At 46.9% G+C, this 21,105-nt stretch overlaps 1 protein-coding gene across 13 annotated transcripts in view; it reads left to right on the top strand.

Annotated features, from left to right (window-relative positions):
• Positions 1-21,105, top strand: part of LOC115177605 (nuclear factor 1 X-type) — a 145,231-nt gene that overhangs the window by 88,533 nt on the left and 35,593 nt on the right. The window lies entirely within an intron of this gene.

Here is a 21,105-nt window from a genome sequence, read left to right as displayed (position 1 = left end):
CTACTGACATACTACTAACTACTACTGACTACTACTGACTACTACTACTACGGCCTTCCCTGTAGTAGTAGTAGGTTCGATTCCCACGGGGGGCCAGCACAGAAAAAAAAGTATGAAATGAAATGTATGCATTCACTACTGTAAGTCGCTCTGGATAAGAGCATCTGCTAAATGACTAACATGTAAATGTACTACTTACTACTACTACTACTGACTACTACTACTACTACTACTGGCTACTACTACTACTACTGGCTACTACTACTGCTACTACTGGCTACTGGCTACTACTGGCTACTACTGGCTACTACTACTACTACTACTACTGGCTACTACTGCTACTACTGGCAACTGGCTACTACTGGCTACTGCTGGCTACTACTGGCTACTACTGGCTACTACTACTACTACTACTACTGGCTACTACTGCTACTACTACTACTGGCTACTACTGGCTACTACTCGCTACTACTGGCTACTACTACTACTACTACTGGCTACTACTGCTACTACTACTATTGGCTACTACTGGATACTACTACTACTGGCTACTACTGGTTACTACTACTGTCACCTGAGCAAACGCAACCCACCACACTACTTACTGTCACACATAGGATCTATTGGTCATTAGAAAAGTATAGTCCTGGACGCGCAATCTGATTGGTCAATTTGTGGTTCGAGCCGTGATGTTATTGACGTTTATGAGGGTGTGTGTCACCACTCTTCTAATCTGTCTCCTTTCTCTTCCCAAGCATGCGACAGACAATCACAAAAGAGAGGTGCAGAGTTTTCACCACAAATCCCCTAGTGAATTACATCACTGCCATTAATGATGAGGTCTATAAACAACATGTTTTTGGTTACTACATTTGTCTGTGGGACTTAGATCAGATGTAAAACAGGCCTATAGCAAAGCCAGTCAAAATCAAGTCCGGCTGCTCGGTCCAATGGCTTGATATGTCCCAATAGGAACCCAAATCCTTTTGATTTTGGTGCACAGTAGTAGTTCATTAGGCAATTATGAAGAGATTTATTAGAGAGGGATGAGATCAACAGCTAGAAACAGAGGGAGTAGGGGGGATAGAGATCAACAGCTAGAAACAGAGGGAGTAGGGGGATAGAGATCAACAGCTAGAAACAGGGAGTAGGGGGATAGAGATCAACAGCTAGAAACAGAGGGAGTAGGGGGATAGAGATCATCAGAGTGAGGGAGAGATTAAAAGAGAGAGAGAATGGTGAACCGAGAGAAAGAGGGATAAACAGAGCTAAAGAAGAAGAAAGAACGAGAGAATCAAGACGAGGATAACTGCAGGAAAGGAGCGATCATTAGTTCATCACTATCCTCAGTCTACTGCCTCTCAGACCAAGACCGCCAGACAAATGACATCATGAGAGAGAGAGATTTACAGGAATAAGAGGTGTGGGAGATGAATGGCATTAAATCAACAACATGATTCATCCTTGTGTGTTATGGTCCATATGGCTGTTTCTCTCTCTCTCTCTCTCCCTATACATCTCAGGCAATGCATGCAGCATCAATGTGACAGCCAATGCAACCAGGGCCTCGGGGCACATTTGGTCACAGTAAGACTATTTAGAGTCAGAGGAAGCTCAACTGTACTGGTCTATTGGCCACTTGTTTGTTGGACACACACACACACACACACACACACACACACACACACACACACACACACACACACACACAGTGTAGTCATGAGGTGGGGTTGAGCTGGGTTAAGAGCTAAGATAAAGTAGGTCAGAGACAACATCCGAGGGGAAGAGGTAGAAGAGAATACTGTGAGAAGGTATTCTCTCTCTCTCTCTCCCTCCCTCTCCTTCTCTCCCTCCCTCCTCAGGTCCTGACCTTACCCAGCCCAGTGGGGTTTTAGCTGTGGGTTGGTTTTGGAGCTGATTTGCTCTGGTCAATCTGGTCTTTAAAAAATGCCTGAGTAGAAAACAGGGATAGTGGGAGTTTATGGTCTTTGGTAGGATGGAGAGAGGAGGAGTCATGTTGTACTAGTGGATGGTATACTGTAGACTGGACGGGCTAGTGAGGGGTGGGAGGGATTTGTATTATTATGGATAGCCCATTAGTTCCTGCCAAGGCAGCAGCTATTCTTCCTGGGGTCCAGCAAAACTAAGGCAGTTATACAATTTTAAAAAAACGTTACCATACATTCACAACAGATTTCATAATCTATGCCACAGATCGTTGAGTTACCGATTCCATGGTACAGGGTGTATGAGTTGATATATAAAAACACACAAGATTCAGACTTTTCAGCTAAAATTATTGTACAGAAATTCTTGCCACCAAGAACATTTTGAATATTTGGTGCGTACAACTATCGCAGACTCTTCAGATTTTGCTGTGAGGATACAGATCAATAGACCACAGGTAGCCTGTTTAGGAATGAAAAAAGCGTAACATTAATCTGATAATGGACCCTAGAAAATAGCATCGTTGGGAGATTTGGAGAGACCTGGTCAGTCCATTACTAATACATTAATATCTTAATAGAAGTATTTACATTTAACACGCGCAATCTGTGGATTCTATTCGATTAGATAGATTCAAATTGTATGTTAAACATCACAGTATAGTTGAAGGATTATGGTGTGTAGAAAATCTGAAGAGGTGGCCAGCCAGAGATAGGTGGGGATGGGTTGAGGGAAACTGAGGGTTGGGATGTGGAACTGGAGACAGTGGTGAGAATGACGGTCACAAATATAAAAAGTAAAAATAAAGTACAAAAATTCAATGAAAAAGAAGTTTAGTTGACACTAAAAAGGAATCCAATGCATGTTTGCTTGCACGCGCGTATATATGCATACACACACACACACACACACACAGCACACACACAACACACACAAGACACACATATGTGTATACAAACGGACACACACACGCATTTATATACAACGACACAACACACACACACCACACACCACACACACAGCACACACACACACAACAACACACACACACACACAGTTGGCCTTGCTGTTTAGATTGTTGTTGTCCTTGATGTCTTGTTTCTGCATTGTTGTTTTCTGTTTTCCTTTGTATGTCTCTTTTCGTTGCTTGTTGGCACATTGGGTGGTTGTGGTTTTGGTTGGAGGGGAACAGTGGCTTGGGAGGGTGAAGGTGTGGGGGGTCTTGGATGGTTGAGGAGCAGCTCTCTAGGGAACTGTGGGGGGTCTTGGATGGTTGGTGGCCTGGCTGTGGGAGCTTGGACCGGAGGCCGAGAGGTCACTGGTTCAGGTCCCCGATTCAACTGGGTGGGGGATCTGTCCTTGTGCCCTAGGGCATGGTGCTTGACCCTGGTTGCTCCTGTGGGTCACTCTGGATTGGAGTGTCTGCTGGATTATTCTATTTTATTTAACTAGTCAGTTAAGAACAAATTCTTATTTACAATGACAGCCTACCGGGGAACAGTGGGTTAACTGCCTTGTTCAGGGGGCAGAATGACAGATTTTTACCTTGTCAGCTCGGGGATTCGATCTAGCAACCTTTCGGTTACTGGCCCAACGCTCTAACCACTAGGCTACCTGCCTCTAACCACTAGGCTACCTGCCGCCCAATGACTGAATGTAATGTGAATTTTGAGCGGCTTCACTGCAAGTAGATTGGGTGTTTTTAAAATTCAATATAAAACATTTTAAAAAATCTAATTTTCATTATCAATCCATCCACTCTTTCTCCCTATTTTCTGTTATTCCCCCCATCTCTCTCTCTCACCACCATTCTCTCCCTCCTTTACTTTCCTCTTTTCTTTCTCCTCTTACTCCCCCTCTCTTTCTTACTTTCCCTACCTTTTATTCCCCCTTTATTTCTCTCCCTCTCTCAATGTAACAGCTCAGTCTTTATTTGTCCCTTTTCCCCTCTCCTCCCCCTCCTCTCCTCCTCTCCTCCCCCTCTCCTCCCCCTGTCAATTAGCTCATGTAAACTTTGCTTTCCCTCATTGTTTTTCCAGAGGAAAGTGCCTCTGCTTTTAATTAAGCCCCGAGCTACAGGCTCTGACTACTATAAAATACAACCTCCAACCCCCTCCTCCTCCTCCTCCTCTCACCATATTTTTCTTTGCTCTGCTTCGTTTCTCCTTTTGTTTAATATATCTGTGGAGCGAAGCAGTAGCAGCCATGTGTGTGTGTGTGTGTACAGGCAGCAACCATGAAGGGTTTGTTTAGGCCATGCAGCTCTGAGAAAACTTTCTCCTGAGCGAAGACACTCAGCCCCTCTCTCTACATCTTGAGGTCATATACTGTGGTATAGTAAGTCAGAGAGACCCTGATACAATTCTCAAACACACACACACACACACACACACACACACACACACACACCCACACACACACACACACACAACACAACACACACACACACACACACACACACACACCGATGCTGGTACCTGGAGTGCTCCTAGGCAGCAGCACCTGCTTCCCAGCTGTGCTCCTATCCCTTTGGGCTTGCACTGGGCTGGCTGACATGCGAGGGCAGGGTGAGAGGTCAAGGGCTCATCCAGATGCTGAGGTCTGTCTGTCTGTCTGTCTGTCTGTCTGTCTGTTTAGATGTAGTCTGGTCTGTCTGTCTGTCTGTCTGTCTGTCTGTCTGTCTGTCTGTCTGTCTGCATTAAGCCTGAGGTTTTTGAGTTTACAGTGAGAGGGGGTTGAAACAGAGATTAGGAACAGGTGTATTTCTCTCTATCCCTCTAACTATTTACATTGTCCATCTTTCCCTGTCACACCCTCTCTCCCCCTCACTCTCCATCTCTCTCACCCTCTCCCCCTCCATCTCTCCCCTTTTCCACATAAAGCTGTTTTTCATAAACCCCAGGAATAGCAGTCCCTGAGGCGACTGCAGGGTGAAACACTAGACTTTTCTGAGTCCCAGCCAAACAGATGCCGGCTCTTGGAGTCACACCAGAAACAGCCTTCATGCTTCTCTCTCGCTCCCTTTTCTCCCTCCCTCTTTCTCTCTCTCCTTCTTGCTCTTAGTTTGGGTCTCCTCGCTATCTTTCTCTCTGCCTCGGTCTCTCTCTCTCTCGTCTCGCCAGCTCTTTTTCAGGACAACTTGTTAGTATCCTATCTTTCAACCGTTGTCTCCCAACAGCCTGTCTATAAAGTCTAATAGCAGCAGTTACTCCTCTCTCTCTGTCAGAGTTCTGCTTCTCTCAGGTCTCTGTTTCTTTGTGATTTCTCTTTTGATTAGCCTGACAGCTACTGTAAAAAAGGAGAGAGATAAAAGAGAGAGAGAGAGAGAGAGAGAAAAGAGGAGAGAGAGAAAAGAGGAGAGAGAGAAAAGAGAGAGAGAGAGAGAAGAGGAGAGAGAGTGGAGAGAGAGAGAGAGAGAAAAGAGGAGAGAGGGGAGAGAGAGAAAAGAGGAGAGAGAGTGGAGAGAGAGAGAGAAAAGAGGGGAGAGAGAGAAAAGAGGAGAGGGAAAGAAAGGGCATCTCTTCTTTATCCACCTTAAAACCTTTCTTTATGCCCCCTTCTTTCTTTTTACCCCTTGTTCTGTCTTTACACACACACACACACACACACACACACACCATCTTTATAGCTCATCTCTCTTTTTTGGCAGCATTCTCTCGTTCTCCTCTTCCCTGCCTCCTTTTTCCCTCTCTCCTCTCTCTGTCTTTAAATTCAACTGAACTCAAGGACCTTGGCTGTTACGTAAAAGGGTTAAACACAGCCACACGTGAGCACATACAGAGGTCGAACACACACACACAACACACACACACACACACACACACACACACACACACACACACACACACACACACCACACACACACACACACACACACACACACACAGAGTGAGCTATACAGTATTGCTTACGTTGCAGCCTGGCTTTCCTTCAGCTGTCCTGTACAGTCAACTCTAGCTAGCTGATACAATGTTTACACATTCTATCTGAGCAGCCCAACCAAACCGTACAGTAACTGTAGCTAACCACTGCACTGAGCACAGTTAGGGGCCGACTAGTTACAGTGTGAGTGAATCAATTCTGGGTATTTTTTTTACTGATCCCAGGTCAGAAATAATATGTATAGATGTCTCTCCTAAAGAAGTGAAGGCACAATCTGTAATTTACAGTTTACAAAACTAGTGCAATGAGAAGTAGCACTTTTGACTGGAAATGTAAGATGACAGATACATATTGTGCTTTATTAGGATCATTGTTCAGTCATTCCTAACCCCCACAACAGTAACTTAACCTCCTAACCCCCACCCCAGTAACTTAACCTCCTAACCCCCACCCCAGTAACCTAACCTCCTAACTCCCACCCCAGTAACTTAACCTCCTAACCCCCACCCAGTAACCTAACCTCCTAACCCCCATCCCAGTAACCTAACCTACTAACTCCCACCCCAGTAACCTAACCTCCTAACTCCCACCCCAGTGACCTAACCTCCTAACCCCCATCCCAGTAACCTAACCTACTAACTCCCACCCCAGTAACCTAACCTCCTAACTCCACCCCAGTGACCTAACCTCCTAACCCCCACCCCAGTAACCTAACCTCCTAACCCCCACCCCAGTAACCTAACCTCCTACCTCCCACCCCAGTAACCTAACCTCCTACCTCCCACCCCAGTAACTTAACCTCCTACCTCCCACCCCAGTGACCTAACCTCCTAACCCCCATCCCAGTAACTTAACCTCCTAACCCCCACCCCAGTAACCTAACCTCCTAACCCCCACCCCAGTAACCTAACCTCCTAACCCCCACCCCAGTAACTTAACCTCCTAACCCCCACTCCAGTGACCTAACCTCCTAACCCCCACCCCAGTAACTTAACCTCCTAACCCCCACCCCAGTGACCTAACCTCCTAACCCCCACCCAGTGACCTAACCTCCTAACCCCCACCCCTGTAACTTAACCTCCTAACCCCCACCCCAGTAACTTAACCTCCTAACTCCCACCCAGTAACTTAACCTCCTACCTCCCACCCCAGTACTTACCTCCTAACCCCCACCCCAGTAACTTAACCTCCTAACCCCCACCCCAGTAACTTAACCTCCTACCTCCCACCCCAGTAACTTAACCCTCCTACCCCAGTAACTTAACCTCCTAACCCCCACCCCCAGTAACTTAACCCTCCTACATCCCACCCCCAGTAAACTTAACCTCCTACCTCCCACCCCAGCAACTTAACCTCCTACCTCCCACCCCAGTAACTTAACCTCCTACCTCCCACCCCAGTAACTTAACCTCCTACCTCCCACCCCAGCAACTTAACCTCCTACCTTCCACCCCAGTAACTTAACCTCCTACCTCCCACCCCAGTGACCTAACCTCCTAACCCCCATCCCAGTAACTTAACCTCCTAACCCCCACCCCAGTAACCTAACCTCCTAACTCCCACCCCAGTAACTTAATCTCCTAACTCCCTATAAACCTATCCACCCCTGGTCATGTAATCCTGATAGAAGTTGATATAACAGAGACTGAACACCATCATTACATCACTAGGTAGATTAGTGGGGATCGGCTGATCTGACCCCATCCACTTTTATCTGACAACATCTCCCCATTGTAGAAGAGATGTTTAATCTGCTTAGCATCACCTGTATAAATTGCGTAAAGGATAGCAAATAACGGGTTTTTGTACTTAACCTACATGGACCCGGGTTCTTAAGTAGGGGTACCAAAAGCGAAAGCCCCTGCTTGTCCATATGGATCAACTAAATCACCTTGTAGGGAAAAACCGAAGGACAGATCTCATAATGTTCGGATGGTCCACTGCTAATTCATTGTGCGTGTGTGTGGATTAGCATGGGGTGATTTAGGTGATTTAGGTAAGGACTTAGAGGTGTATTAAAGAGGAGAGTAGATAAACAGGATGGCTTTACGGTCTTAGATGAGGCTGATACCGTTATATAAACAGAGAGATCAATATGTTGTAGCGGCTGAACAGTGTTAGTCTGTCTCTAGTCCCTTATCTACAGCTTAGAGAGAGGGAGGGAGGGAGGCCATCATGGTCATGGCTCCAATACTCTCTCTTACTTGTACATTACCCACTGTAATACACACTCAGACAGTGTGTTGAACTGGAATTTCAACTTGTTGACTTGTACAGGTGTAACGTTACACATGCTAGTAGAAAATGACTCCAAATCCATAGAGAACCCACCGTTCTGTTGTGTAGGCCTCTGTTGTTGTCTGCCAAATGCCTGGGAGTTTCCTGGGTCCTGTGCCCAGGCTCAGTGCTCTTTTGTCAGGCATCAGCTGGGAGAGAGGGAGGGTGGCAGGCACGGAGTGGAGGGAGGGAGGCCCACCTGCTTGAGAAGGAAGACAGTTTGGAAAGAAGACAGTCGTCTGGACAACTTGGCTGACCTACATTGTTGCCATGGCGAACTGCGCACAGAGTCTAGACATTTACGTATGAGGATAATACTAGTGCTGAGCGGGAGACACACACACACACACACACACACACACACACACAGTACACGCTTGTTTGCACGTGTTTACATTTACTTTTCCTCTGCTAACAAAAGGAGTAATGAATAGAAACATCTGCCAGCCCAATAGTAGAATAGTTGATCTGTTTACCTAGTCGGCTTGTTGTTGTGTGTTCTATGCAAGAGAAACATTCCTCTCTAGGCACATCCAAGACTGCCATAGGGAGGGAAACAGGCATTCTGACAAGCTGTCAATGCACAATAGTCCTTGCAGTCTCTGGGAAAACAGCAGTTTTAATGGCCTTAGTTAAAAAGAGGAGGATCCCAGCTTTCCGTTGCTACTTTCTTTATTTCTCAATTCCTAAACATGGAACTGTATCATTTTAAACCCAGAGTGTTTAGCAGCTGTATGGTTAAGCACCTTAATGCTCTGCCACTCACCTTGAGTCCATAGGGAAGAGTGGGGCTAAATGTAACATGGGTCAATTGTAGGGTAACTTGGGGTAAAACGCCACCTAACCTTACAATCATTTTCTGGAGTGATTTTTTTTTAAAATAGACAGATGACATTAGTTGAGCAAGAGGAACCAGGCAACCAGGGAAAGTGTTTCTAGCCACTATGCTGCGTCAGTTGGGCTACAGGTGATAAGGCTTATTGCTATGTATAGGCTATATTCATGGTCCAATATGTTACAATAGTTATGTTATTGGGCTCATTTCTGGAGGTGGAAATGATATTTTAGATGGCGTCAGCATCATTTTATTTTCATTCATTTTAGAGTAGAATGTCCTTTTTAAATAAAGTCACCAGAACTGAGCTTGTCAGTCCTTCTACATAAACATCCTCCTGTGACCTTCCCCCCCACTGCTACAAATGATTCTAGAGGAAACACTGAAACAGACACACACACCCGGCTAGCCGGGGTCAGGCCCTGTGGGTCGGTAGACGTGCAGACAGGCGGTAGCGTAGAGGCCAGATGGTGGTCAGAGTCTGACCCTTATCTACTTCCTGATTGGTTTATCTGTTTGTTTGTGTCCACAGTACTTGTTTGTTTGGTTGTTGCCATGCTGTTGGGGTTGGGGGTTAGCGGTCATGTGGGGGGGAGGGCGTGTGTGTTTGTGTGAGAGAAAGAGCGAGTGTGTGTGTGTACGTGTGTGTGTGTTGTCTGTTATACTCTGAATGACTGCTTAGGCTGCGCTTCTGGGTAAAAAAGCCATTCTACTGCTGTGATCACTGATCCTTCTGGAGGGGCTTTTATTACTGATGATGATGTCAGTGTGTGTGTGTACATGTTTGCACACAGAGGTTAGGAAGGAGTCACTGGGATCACCGGGATTCTCAGAAGATAGCTGTGCTCTGCTCTGGGAAAGGACTTGGAGGGAGACACATCTATGTACAGTATACATTATGAGCATCCTCTCACTCACTCACTCACTCACTCACTCACTCACTCACTCACTCACTCAGGCATTCAGACACTCACTCACTCACTCACTCACTCACTCACTCACTCACTCACAATATGTTAACACACGTCCCCCCTCCCCTACAGTTTATGGTCATCCTGGGTGAATCAGGCTCCACTGATTGTGCTGTTAAGTATCAACAGCCACAACAGCACCAGACCACACCGTGTTGTGTCATCCCGCTCTGCCTCATGCCCTCGTCACCCTCCCTCTCTCGTCCCTGAGGGTGACCTCCTGGTTGCCCCCGGCGACCTCTCTCTGTCTGATTGACCGGCGTGCTAGGCTCTGCCCGACTCCCTCATATGACCTCACCCTCTACCCAGAGTGCCCGCTGTCTGCTCTGATCAGACGCAGGGCACAATGAACAAAGAGGGACTTGACTTGACTGAGTGTAAAGAGTGTGTTTGTGTTTGTGGGTTTTTTATCAGACCCCCCTCTTCCCTCTTCTCATCAAAGGTCAGTGGGAAAACTGTGTGTGTGTGTGTGTGTGTGTGTGTGTTGTGTGTGTGTGTGTGTGTGTGTGTGTGTGTGTGTGTGTGTGTGTGTGTGTGTGTGTGTGTGTGTGTGTGTGTGTGTGTGTGTGTGTGTGTGTGTGTGTGTGTGTGTGTGTGTGTGGTTTATCAAGTCCTAATAGGACTGGTGTTGTAACTCCAAGTTCACAGTCTGTCTGTCATTTCCCTGCCAACCTTTCCTCCCCTACTCTCACCTCCTTTATTCTCCTCCCCTCCTTTCCTCTCCTCTCCTACTCTCACCTCCTTTCCTCTCCTCCCCTACTCTCCCCTCCTTTACTCTCCTCCCCTACTCTCCCCTCCTTTCCTCTCCTCCCCTACTCTCCCCTCCTTTCCTCTCCTCCCATACTCTCCCCTCTTTTCTTCTCCTCCCCTACTCTCACCTCCTTTCCTCTCCTCCCATACTCTCACCTCCTTTCCTCTCCTCCCTTACTCTCACCTCCTTTCCTCTCCTCCCCTACTCTCACCTCCTTTCCTCTCCTCCCCTACTCTCACCTCCTTTCCTCTCCTCCCTTACTCTCACGTCCTTTCCTCTCCTCCCATACTCTCCCCTCCTTTCTTCTCCTCCCCTACTCTCACCTCCTTTCCTCTCCTCCCATACTCTCACCTCCTTTCCTCTCCTCCCTTACTCTCACCTCCTTTCCTCTCCTCCCCTACTCTCACCTCCTTTCCTCTCCTCCCCTACTCTCACCTCCTTTCCTCTCCTCCCTTACTCTCACGTCCTTTCCTCTCCTCCCCTACTCTCCCCTCCTTTCCTCTCCTCCCTCTCTCTTTCTCTCTTTCTCCATGGCCTTTAATCCTCACTCTGCTTAGCAACACACAAATATTCACTCTCATACACAAACACACAAACACCCTCTCACACACAGAGGAGAATGTCAACCCTCCTGTCTGTTTTGTCAAACTTGACTCTTAACTCTGATTGGCCCATTCTCTCTGCTTCCACCACTCTGATTGGCTTATGGGTGCCCACACCCCTGTGTACTGTAGGCTACTTCCTACTCTGAGTTGGCTGGCACTGACTCTGGCACTGCCTTCTTCGTGTGTGTGTGTGTGTGTGTGTGTGTGATCATGCTAGGTCTGCTGGAGTTCTTCTTATTCTATAGATTCACAGCCTGAATGTCCAGCTTTCCTCCCTCCCTCCCAACAACCCCTTCTTTCTCTCTTTCTTTCTGCCTTTCTTTCCTAATTTCCCGTCAAAGCTCTGGTCTTTCTTGGCACTGCCAGTTGCCCCAGCCCTACCCCAGCCCCTCTCTTTCTGTCTCTCTTCCCCTCTAGACTCTCTCCCTCCCTTCTCTTGGCACAGGGAAGAGTGGCAGCAGGGTTAAGACAAGTCACATGGCTGGTTCACCACTTCCCACAGAGCCACAGACTGTATCTATGTAGTCAGTCCAGACCGAGTTGCTATGTTGTTGTATGTTAGTGTCTACTAGGCTACACAGCTACAATATACACCAGATGCTACAGAACGGCTGAGAGATCCCTCTTACATTACAGTATTGCATATCTCTAAAGCACTTAGTCTTGCATTCAAAAATTGATAAAGGCCTATTTTGTCATTGTGAATATATTGGAGTCGGAGCTTGAACACGATAATGTGAAGTATTGCTTTGTAGAAGGTCTTGGCTGTAGGAATGTTTCATATCCCTGTTATCTCAATGGTGTTTTGGGGGTAGTTGATATCCTTGTGCGTTCGGCATCCCTTCATGTGTGTCTGAAGTCTCGAAGGAGTAGGATGTTTTCCTTTTCTTATCACTGTCCTTGGGCCAAGCAAACGCTCACTAACCCTACAGTATATTCGTGCTAACTTTGTTGTCGAAGCAAGGTGGTGGGAACGAAAAGACAGTAGAAGGACAAAAATAATCATATGGACAAATGAGAGACAGACAGACAGACCAAGAGAAACTGAGAAATGATGACACAGAGAGCAAGAAAGAGAAAGAGATTTTATAGAGTGCGAGAGAAAGACAGACAGACACAGAGCGAGAAACACACAGACAGCCAGAGAACGAGAGAGGTTTACCTTAATGCACACCTCTGGCCAGAGAGGCGGCCAGAGAGGCAGGCAGAGAGGCAGGCAGAGAGGCGGCCAGAGAGGCAGGCAGGAAGTCCAGTGTGTGTAACAGACCTCAGGCTGCAGCATAAAGAGCCAGTGTGTATCTGGACCAGCAGGAAGTGTGAATGTACCAGGATAAATCTCTGGTTTCTACCCTACTGTTCTATACTTCACACAATCTCTGCTTCTCTCTCTCTCTCTCTCTCTCTCTCTCTCTCTCTCTCTCTCTCTCTCTCTCTCTCTCTCTCTCTCTCTCTCTCTCTGATCTTTGCTTTGAAACTCATACAGCCACATTACATGTACAGCATTACAGATTATCTGTCATCTGACTGTAAAAGAGTCTAGATTTATGGAGAGCAGGCTGAAAAGAGTACACATACTATCTCACATGAAATAAGGCTGTTCTCTTGATATGTATCCCGCTACCCCAAAATACCTTAGTTTCCTTTTTCAATTTCCACATCACTGCTTTCTTTTTAATCTCTTTCTGTATTGCTAACATGCCGTTCTCTCTGTAAGTCTAGAGTTAACTCTGAGCGGGTCAAGAGACTCTTGGCCAGCAGGCCTAGGCCATGTGTTTTATTTGCATTTACCCCGTATCCATTCCTGTGCCAGCAAAACGCCGCCCAGTGGCGATACACAGTAACAACACCCACTAATACAGTAGAAATCGCCCCATAAAGAGAGAGAGCCCGGTTCCCCTTTCCGCCCTTTTGTAAAAACATCTTTACTTGGGTTAAAAGTCTAAGCCGCTGGGTGGGGGTTGGTTCTATGCTGACTTATGGAATTGTTTTAATAAGGTCATACTATGGATCATTTAGCTATTTCATTTGGAATTTTAGGACCCTTTAGGTATCTCCAAAAAAACAAAAACAATAACACATTCAGAAATGGCAAAAAAGACAGTAAACAAATACATCATAAGGTTTAGACGTGTCTGTCCTATATCTAGGAGATATAAGAAAGATCAGGAAATATATATTTACACATATTCAACCCCTTATTTGTGTTGGCAAAAAACTACCACCATACTTCCATTCATTTGTATGGGTTACCTTAAAACAATTGGGTCGTAAGCAAAATGGAGAACACCATTGTGTTCGTGAGAGTGGCCCCTTTCTATAGAGTGGTCATATTAGTTTGTGGGCCAACCCGTTTGGATGCTACCGACGTTTTCGTGAGAAGACCGATTTTCAGGGATATATCCTGGTCTGACAAACAGCACTTGGATTGAGACACAGCCCATGCAACAAAAACATTTATATCAAGTTTAACTAACACACACACACACACACACACACACACACACACACACACACACACACACACACACACACATAGACACAAACACACACACACACACACACACACACACACACACACACACACACACACAGACAGACACACAGACACACAGACACACATAGACACAAACACACACACACACACACAGACACACAGACACACAGACACACATAGACACAAACACATACATACACACACACACTATGGCCGTGGCCAAGGTTAATAGGGTACTAACACAAGGATGAAGATCAACAGGGTACTAACACAGAGATGAAGGTTAACAGGGTACTAACACAGAGATGAAGGTTAACAGGGTACTAACACAGAGATGAAGGTTAACAGGGTACTAACACAGAGATGACAGTTAACAGGGTACTAACACAGAGATGAAGGTTAACAGGGTACTAACACAGAGATGAAGGTTAGCAGGGTACTAACACAGAGATGAAGATCAACAGGGTACTAAAACAGAGATGAAGGTTAACAGGGTACTAACACAGAGATGAAGGTTAACAGGGTACTAACACAGAGATGAAGATCAACAGGGTACTAACACAGAGATGAAGGTTAACAGGGTACTAACACAGAGATGAAGGTGAACAGGGTACTAACACAGAGATGAAGATCAACAGGGTACTAACACAGAGATGAAGGTTAACAGGGTACTAACACAGAGATGAAGATCAACAGGGTACTAACACAGAGATGGAGATCAACAGGGTACTAACACAGAGATGAAAATCAACAGGGTACTAACACAGAGATGAAGGTTAACAAGGTACAAACACAGAGATGGTTGATCCAAATAGTGCTGGGAGATATATCTAATTAATTTGAATGTATATTTTGGGTGATATTCCAAATGCCTGTGTCAAAGAATCAAGGTTTTGTTATTTTTCATTTTTGTGAGCGTCTGTCTGCTTGTTCTCATATTTTTGGTCTCGTCTCCTTCGCTCCTCTGTGCTGTGGGCACCTTCCCATTTACAGCAGAGATCTGTGTATAAGGACGAGATGCATGTCTCCTCCCTAACAATGGGGGGAGTCGTCCCCAAGGCGGGAAGGCAGGCGACAAACTTAGGTCCAAAATAAGCCCATAGAAATGCCGCCTTGGCCTAATTTTGGACAGGTTTTAGCGAGAGTGAAACCTCTTGCTTTGCCACTTCCTATACGGTTTACACACAACCCTCCCCCCCCATGCCTCTCACGCCAACAAAGCTAAGAGATCACATCTTCCTCTCTAATGAGCGGTTTCAGCTCGCTATTTGCATTTGAGGTTTGGTCCAACATTATTTTACTGTAATAGAGTAGAAGTCAACTTTTCAGACGATACCCTAAAACGATAGTATTAATGAACATTGATTCTGGAAAATGAATGCTCAGTTTGTCACACGCGACATTGGTACCAATGTACCGCTAGCAGCATTTTAGCCAAAGACGGTTATACTAGCTGTATAGTCTTTGTTTTAGAAATATGCAATAAGCCTGAAACATAATTATATAAGGAATTGGCAACTAGTTCTCACTCTGAGAAATAAGGCAGGCCACTTGATTCCAGTTGTTGAAAAAGTGGACAGGCTAACATGCTGTTCAAACGATTCAACTGTTCTACCTTGTTAGCTAGAAAATAGATCCAAGTTGGCTAAACTTGAAATATAAAGAGTCACTGGCTAATCACTAGCACCTGGGCTGGAGAGATTGTTGCCTGCTACAACAAGTTCGTCATTATTAGTGGCTGTGCATTAATACAATTATTAGTGAGTCGTATGGTTGTGGAAGGCTTATGTTTAGCCTAGGTATAACTTCACATGCCCTGAATTCATTAGAGTATTGCTGACTGTTTGAAATGCAGTGTATTTTACCTTTAATTATACAATGCGTATTTAGAGAAAGCATGAAAAAAATCTCTCTCTATACATTGTGAATCGCCCATAAGTTAGAAAACATTTAGATAGTATTTTTAGGCCATATCGCCCAGCCCTAGATCCAAGTCTCTCTCACACGTCTCCAGTGTGTGTCTGTGTATATGTAGGGTTCTGACTGAGCCCTAGGGGTCCTACGGGGACTATAACAGGCCTGTCAGCATCACTCCCAGCCACTGAATTAGGCAATCTATTTCCACCCAGCTATCCATATTAATTATGAATCAGTGTGTATCTGTTGGGGCTGTGACCAACAGGCCAGCTTGCATAGTAATGATCACCCAATGTGGGGGACTGATCATGTACTGTGTCAAAGAGAAGGTTTGGTGATATCTTTTATATTTTTTGTAACCTTTATTTAACCAGGCAAGTCAGTTAAGAACAAACTCTTATTTACAATGATGGCCTAGGAACAGTGGGTTAATTGCCTTGTTCAGGGGCAGAACAACAGATTTTTACCTTGTCAGCTCGGGGATTCGATTTTGCAACCTTTCGGTTACTGGCTCAACGCTCTAACCACTAGGCTACCTGCCTCTAACCACTAGGCTGCCTGCCTCTAACCACTAGGCTGCCTGCCTCTAACCACTAGGCTACCTGCCTCTAACCACTAGGCTACCTGCCTCTAACCACTAGGCTACCTGCCTCTAACCACTAGGCTACCTGCCTCTAACCACTAGGCTATCTGCCCCTCAGTATCAATGCTTTATTAAAAGATCACTTTCTGGGAGAAGACAGACACAATTTTTTTCTCTTTATATCAGCCCAACACTAATTGGTCCATAAACAATAAAACATCTTTCTGTATGCCTATAGGGCACTCCATGTATGACTTAAACACATTGTATTACAGAGCAGCGGTAAGCTGCATTGATACAACAGAGAGAGAGAGAGAAAGAGAGAGAGGGAGAAAGAGGGGTGAAGGTGTAGTGGTATTATTAGGATAAGAGGATGAATGGAGAGAGAAAGCAGAGCCAAGGTGGCGGTGGGGCTGTGTTGTGTATGGGCATGCAGCCAGCCAGCCGTCTCCCCCTTCCCTGCCTCCCTTACCCACTCTACCAGTCCCCTGGCCTGTCTATCTAGCCCTCCTCTATACTCCCTCCATTCTTCCCTCTCTCCTCCCTCATCCATGCCCTGCCTGTCTATCTATCCTCCAGGCCAAAGCCCTGGAACATCCCTCCCTCCACCTCCTCCCTCCCCTCCATCCCTCCCCTCCATCCCTCTATCCCTCCCTCTCCTCTCTCCTCCTTTTCCCTCCCTTCACTCCCTCCTTCCTCCACTGTCTATTTGTCCTCTAGTCAGGGCTCTAGGCCCCAGCCCTGGAGTCCTTCTCCCCTACCTTCTCTCCATCATTCCCTCTATCTCTCCATCCCCCTCTCCCTCTCTCCTCTCTCCTACTTTACCCTCCCTTCCCCAATCTACCCATCCCCTGCCTGTCCTCCAGGCCCCAGCCCTGCAGAGCCCCCCTCCATCCCTCCTCTCTCCCTCCCTCCCTCCCTCCCTCCCTCCCTCCGCTCTCTCACCGGGGTCCCCTTGGTGCGGCACGGCGGTGTTGGCAGAGCGTGGGTGCAGGCGGCACACAGACGGGCGCACAGATGGGCAGCAAGCTGCGCGGGGCGGCTAGGCACACCTGCTCTCTCTACTCAGAACCCACTGCTGCCACTATGCTCCACACACACGTGGGCTTCTGCCTGGTTTGACTGGCACAGTGCATTGTGGAAACGCACATGCACACAAATGGAGAAACGCACACCGACGCACTCATTGGCAAACACACACACACATTTAGGATGGATCATTTCTCTTTTGTCTTGGGTCAGAGGCTTTTAACTCAAACAGGAGCAGTGCTACAGGGCTTATTGACCTGCTACTATAGGGTCCTTAGTCACACTGTCAGGACCCCATCAAAGCAGGGGTGTCCATACAGACTGCCTGCAGAGAAGTATCATTTTTTTTAAATCCACTTATATGAAAATAAATGACTAAATGATAAATAAATAATAAAAGAGAGAAAAACTGGAAAAAGTAATAAAATACACCAGCTAAAAAAATAAACCCAGGAAAATATAAATACTAAAATAATGTCCAATAAAAGAGCAGAGTGAACATCTGTGTGGGATAGCCGAGGGGATTAGGAGGGTTGGAACATTTTAAGCGCATTAAGGATTAAAAAAAGGTCAGAATGTTTAGCAACATACCCATAAACCTCTTAAGCGAAACCCAATTGGGAGGCTTGGGTACAGCGTTATCCTGTGTTTTGGGGAAGAAGGGAATGGAGGGAGAAGGGATGGATGGGGGAGGGAGGGAGGGAGGGAGGGAGGGAGGGAGGGAGGGAGGGAGGGAGGGAGGGAGGGAGGGAGGATGGATGGATGGATGGGGGGGACTGAGGGAGGGATGGATGGGGAGTGTTGACATGGAGGCAGTACTGCGTTATCCTGTGTTTTGGGGAAGAAGCGAATGGAGGGAGAAGGGATGGATGGGGAGGACTGAGGGAGGGAGGGAGGGAGGTAGGGAGGGAGGGAGGGATGGGGAGAGTTGACATGGAGGCAGTACTGCGTTATCCTGTGTTTTGGGGAAGAAGCGAATGGAGGGAGAAGGGATGGATGGGGAGGACTGAGGGAGGGAGGGAGAAGGGATGAATGGGGGAGGACTGAGGGAGGGAGGGAGGGAGAAGGGATCGATGGGAGGACTGAGGGAGGGAGGGAGGGATGGGGAGAGTTGACGTGGAGGCAGTACTGCGTTATCCTGTGTTTTGGGGAAGAGTGAGGGATGAAGGAGGAAAAGGGAGGGAGAGTTGTCATTCGTGAGGGGAATCTCTGTGAATACGCACTGACACACACACACACACACACACACACACACACACACACTGTTAAGATGTACAGATGGCCATGCACTTGATGGTGCTCACTTGGGGTTTTAACATGTTGGAACAGAGGAGCGGCTTTACATTACAAGCATTAAAATAGTACAGGTGTGTGTACACACTCATTCACAAGGACTCTTCTCTGCCATGCCCTATAAAACATCTGGCCAGCTGTGGGCTGTTCTTGGTTTTGACTCCACTTTCCCCTCTCCATCTGATTTATAGACTTAAGTGTGTGTGTGTGTCAGTGTGTGTGTATTAATCTGAGTCAGTGTGATTGTGTTTTAGTGTGTGTGTGTGTGTGTGTGTGTCAGTATGTGTGTGTCAGTATGTGAGTGTGTGTGTGTGTGTGTGTGTGTCAGTATGTGTGTGTGTGTGTGTCAGTATGTGTGTGTCAGTATGTGTGTGTCAGTATGTGTTTGTTGTGTGTGTGTGTGTTGTGTGTGTGTGTGTGTGTGTGTGTGTGTGTGTGTGTGTGTGTGTGTGTGTGTGTGTGTCAGTATGTGTGGGTGTCAGTGTGTGTGTGTGTCAGTATGTGTGTGTGTGTCAGTGTGTGTGTGTGTGGGTCAGTATGTTTGTGTGTGTGTGTGTGTCAGTATGTGTGTGTCAGTATGTGTGTGTCAGTATGTGAGTGTGTGTGTGTGTGTGTGTGTGTGTGTGTGTGTGTGTGTGTGTTTGTGTGTGTGTGTGTGTGTGTGTGTGTGTGTGTGTGTGTGTGTGTGTGTGTGTGTGTGTGTGTGTGTGTGTGTGTGTGTGTGTGTGTGTGTGTGTGTCAGTATGTGTGTGTCAGTATGTGTTTGTTGGGCTGCTCAGTGTGACATGGTCTGTCTGCCCCTCAGTTAGCCGTCTGTTAGTCCTGCCGGGCTGCTCAGTGTGACATGGTCTGCCTGCCCCTCAGTTAGCCGTCTGTTAGTCCTGCCGGGCTGCTCAGTGTGACATGGTCTGTCTGCCCCTCAGTTAGCCGTCTGTTAGTCCTGCCGGGCTGCTCAGTGTGACATGGTCTGTCTGCCCCTCAGTTAGCCGTCTGTTAGTCCGGCCGGGCTGCTCAGTGTGACATGGTCTGTCTGCCCCTCAGTTAGCCGTCTGTTAGTCCGGCCGGGCTGCTCAGTGTGACATGGTCTGTCTGCCCCTCTGTTAGCCGTCTGTTAGTCCGGCCGGGCTGCTCAGTGTGACATGGTCTGTCTGACCCTCTGTCTGACCACTGCCCTCAAAATGAGGTGGAAACTGAGCTGCACTTCCTAACCTCCTGCCAAATGTATGACCATATTAGAGACACATATTTCACTCAGATCACACAGACCCACAAAGAATATGTAAAAAAATGAAACATTGATAAACTCCCGTATCTGTTAGGTGAAATACCACAATGTGCCGTCTCAGTAGCAGGATTTGTGATCCGTTTTCATCTGTTTATTTATTTTCCCTTTTATACTTCAACTACTTGTACATTGTTACAACACAACACTGTACATACTGTACACAACACTGTCAATAATATAACATTTAAAATGTCTATATTCTTTTCAAACTTTTGTGTGGGTAATGTTTACTAATGTTTCCCTTGTTTATTTCCCTTTTATTTATTGTCTATTCCATTTTCTTTGGCAATATAAACATATGTTGCCCATGTCAATAATGCCTTTGAATTTATATTTGAACCACAGAGGAGGAGAGGGAGGGGGGAGAGAAGGGGGAGAGTTGTATGAAAGTGAAGGTTAGGGAAGAGAGGTTAGGGAGGAGAGGAGAGTGAAGGTTAGGGAAGAGAGGAGGGGACAGAGGTTAGGGAGAAGAGGAGAGTGAAGGTTAGGGAGGAGAAGAGGGGACAGAGGTTAGGGAGAAGAGGAGAGTGAAGGTTAGGGAGGAGAAGAGGGGACAGAGGTTAGGGAGAAGAGGAGAGTGAAGGTTAGGGAAGAGAGGAGGGGACAGAGGTTAGGGAGAAGAGGAGAGTGAAGGTTAGGGAAGAGAGGAGGGGACAGAGGTTAGGGAGAAGAGGAGAGTGAAGGTTAGGGAAGAGAGGAGGGGACAGAGGTTAGGGAGAAGAGGAGAGTGAAGGTTAGGGAAGAGAGGAGGGGACAGAGGTTAGGGAGAAGAGGAGAGTGAAGGTTAGGGAAGAGAGGAGGGGACCGAGGTTAGGGAGGAGAGGAGAGTGAAGGTTAGGGAAGAGAGGAGGGGACAGAGGTTAGGGAGGAGAGGAGAGTGAAGGTTAGGGAAGAGAGGAGGGGACAGAGGTTAGGGAGGAGAGGAGAGTGCAGAGGGAGGACAGAATGGAGAGACTGATGAGAGAAGGAGCAGAGGAGTGGAGAGAGAGAGGAACCACAGAGGGAGGAGTGGAGGGGGATAGAGGAACCACAGAGGGAGGAATGGAGGGGGAGGCAGGAACCACAGAGGGAGGAATGGAGAGAAGGGGGAGTGAGAGGAACCACAGAAGGGGGAGAGGAAGGTTGGGGAAGTCAGGGTTAAGGGAGGAGAGAGAGAGAGAGAGTGAGTGAAAAGAGAGGGTTAGGAAGGAGAGAGAGAAAAGATAGAGGGTTAGGAAGGAGAGAGAGAAAAGATAG

The sequence above is a fragment of the Salmo trutta genome, chromosome 38 (assembly GCF_901001165.1).
Source record: "Salmo trutta chromosome 38, fSalTru1.1, whole genome shotgun sequence".
In the NCBI taxonomy this organism is placed as follows: Eukaryota; Metazoa; Chordata; class Actinopteri; order Salmoniformes; family Salmonidae; genus Salmo; species Salmo trutta.
This window is presented reverse-complemented; position numbering and strand designations above follow the sequence as displayed.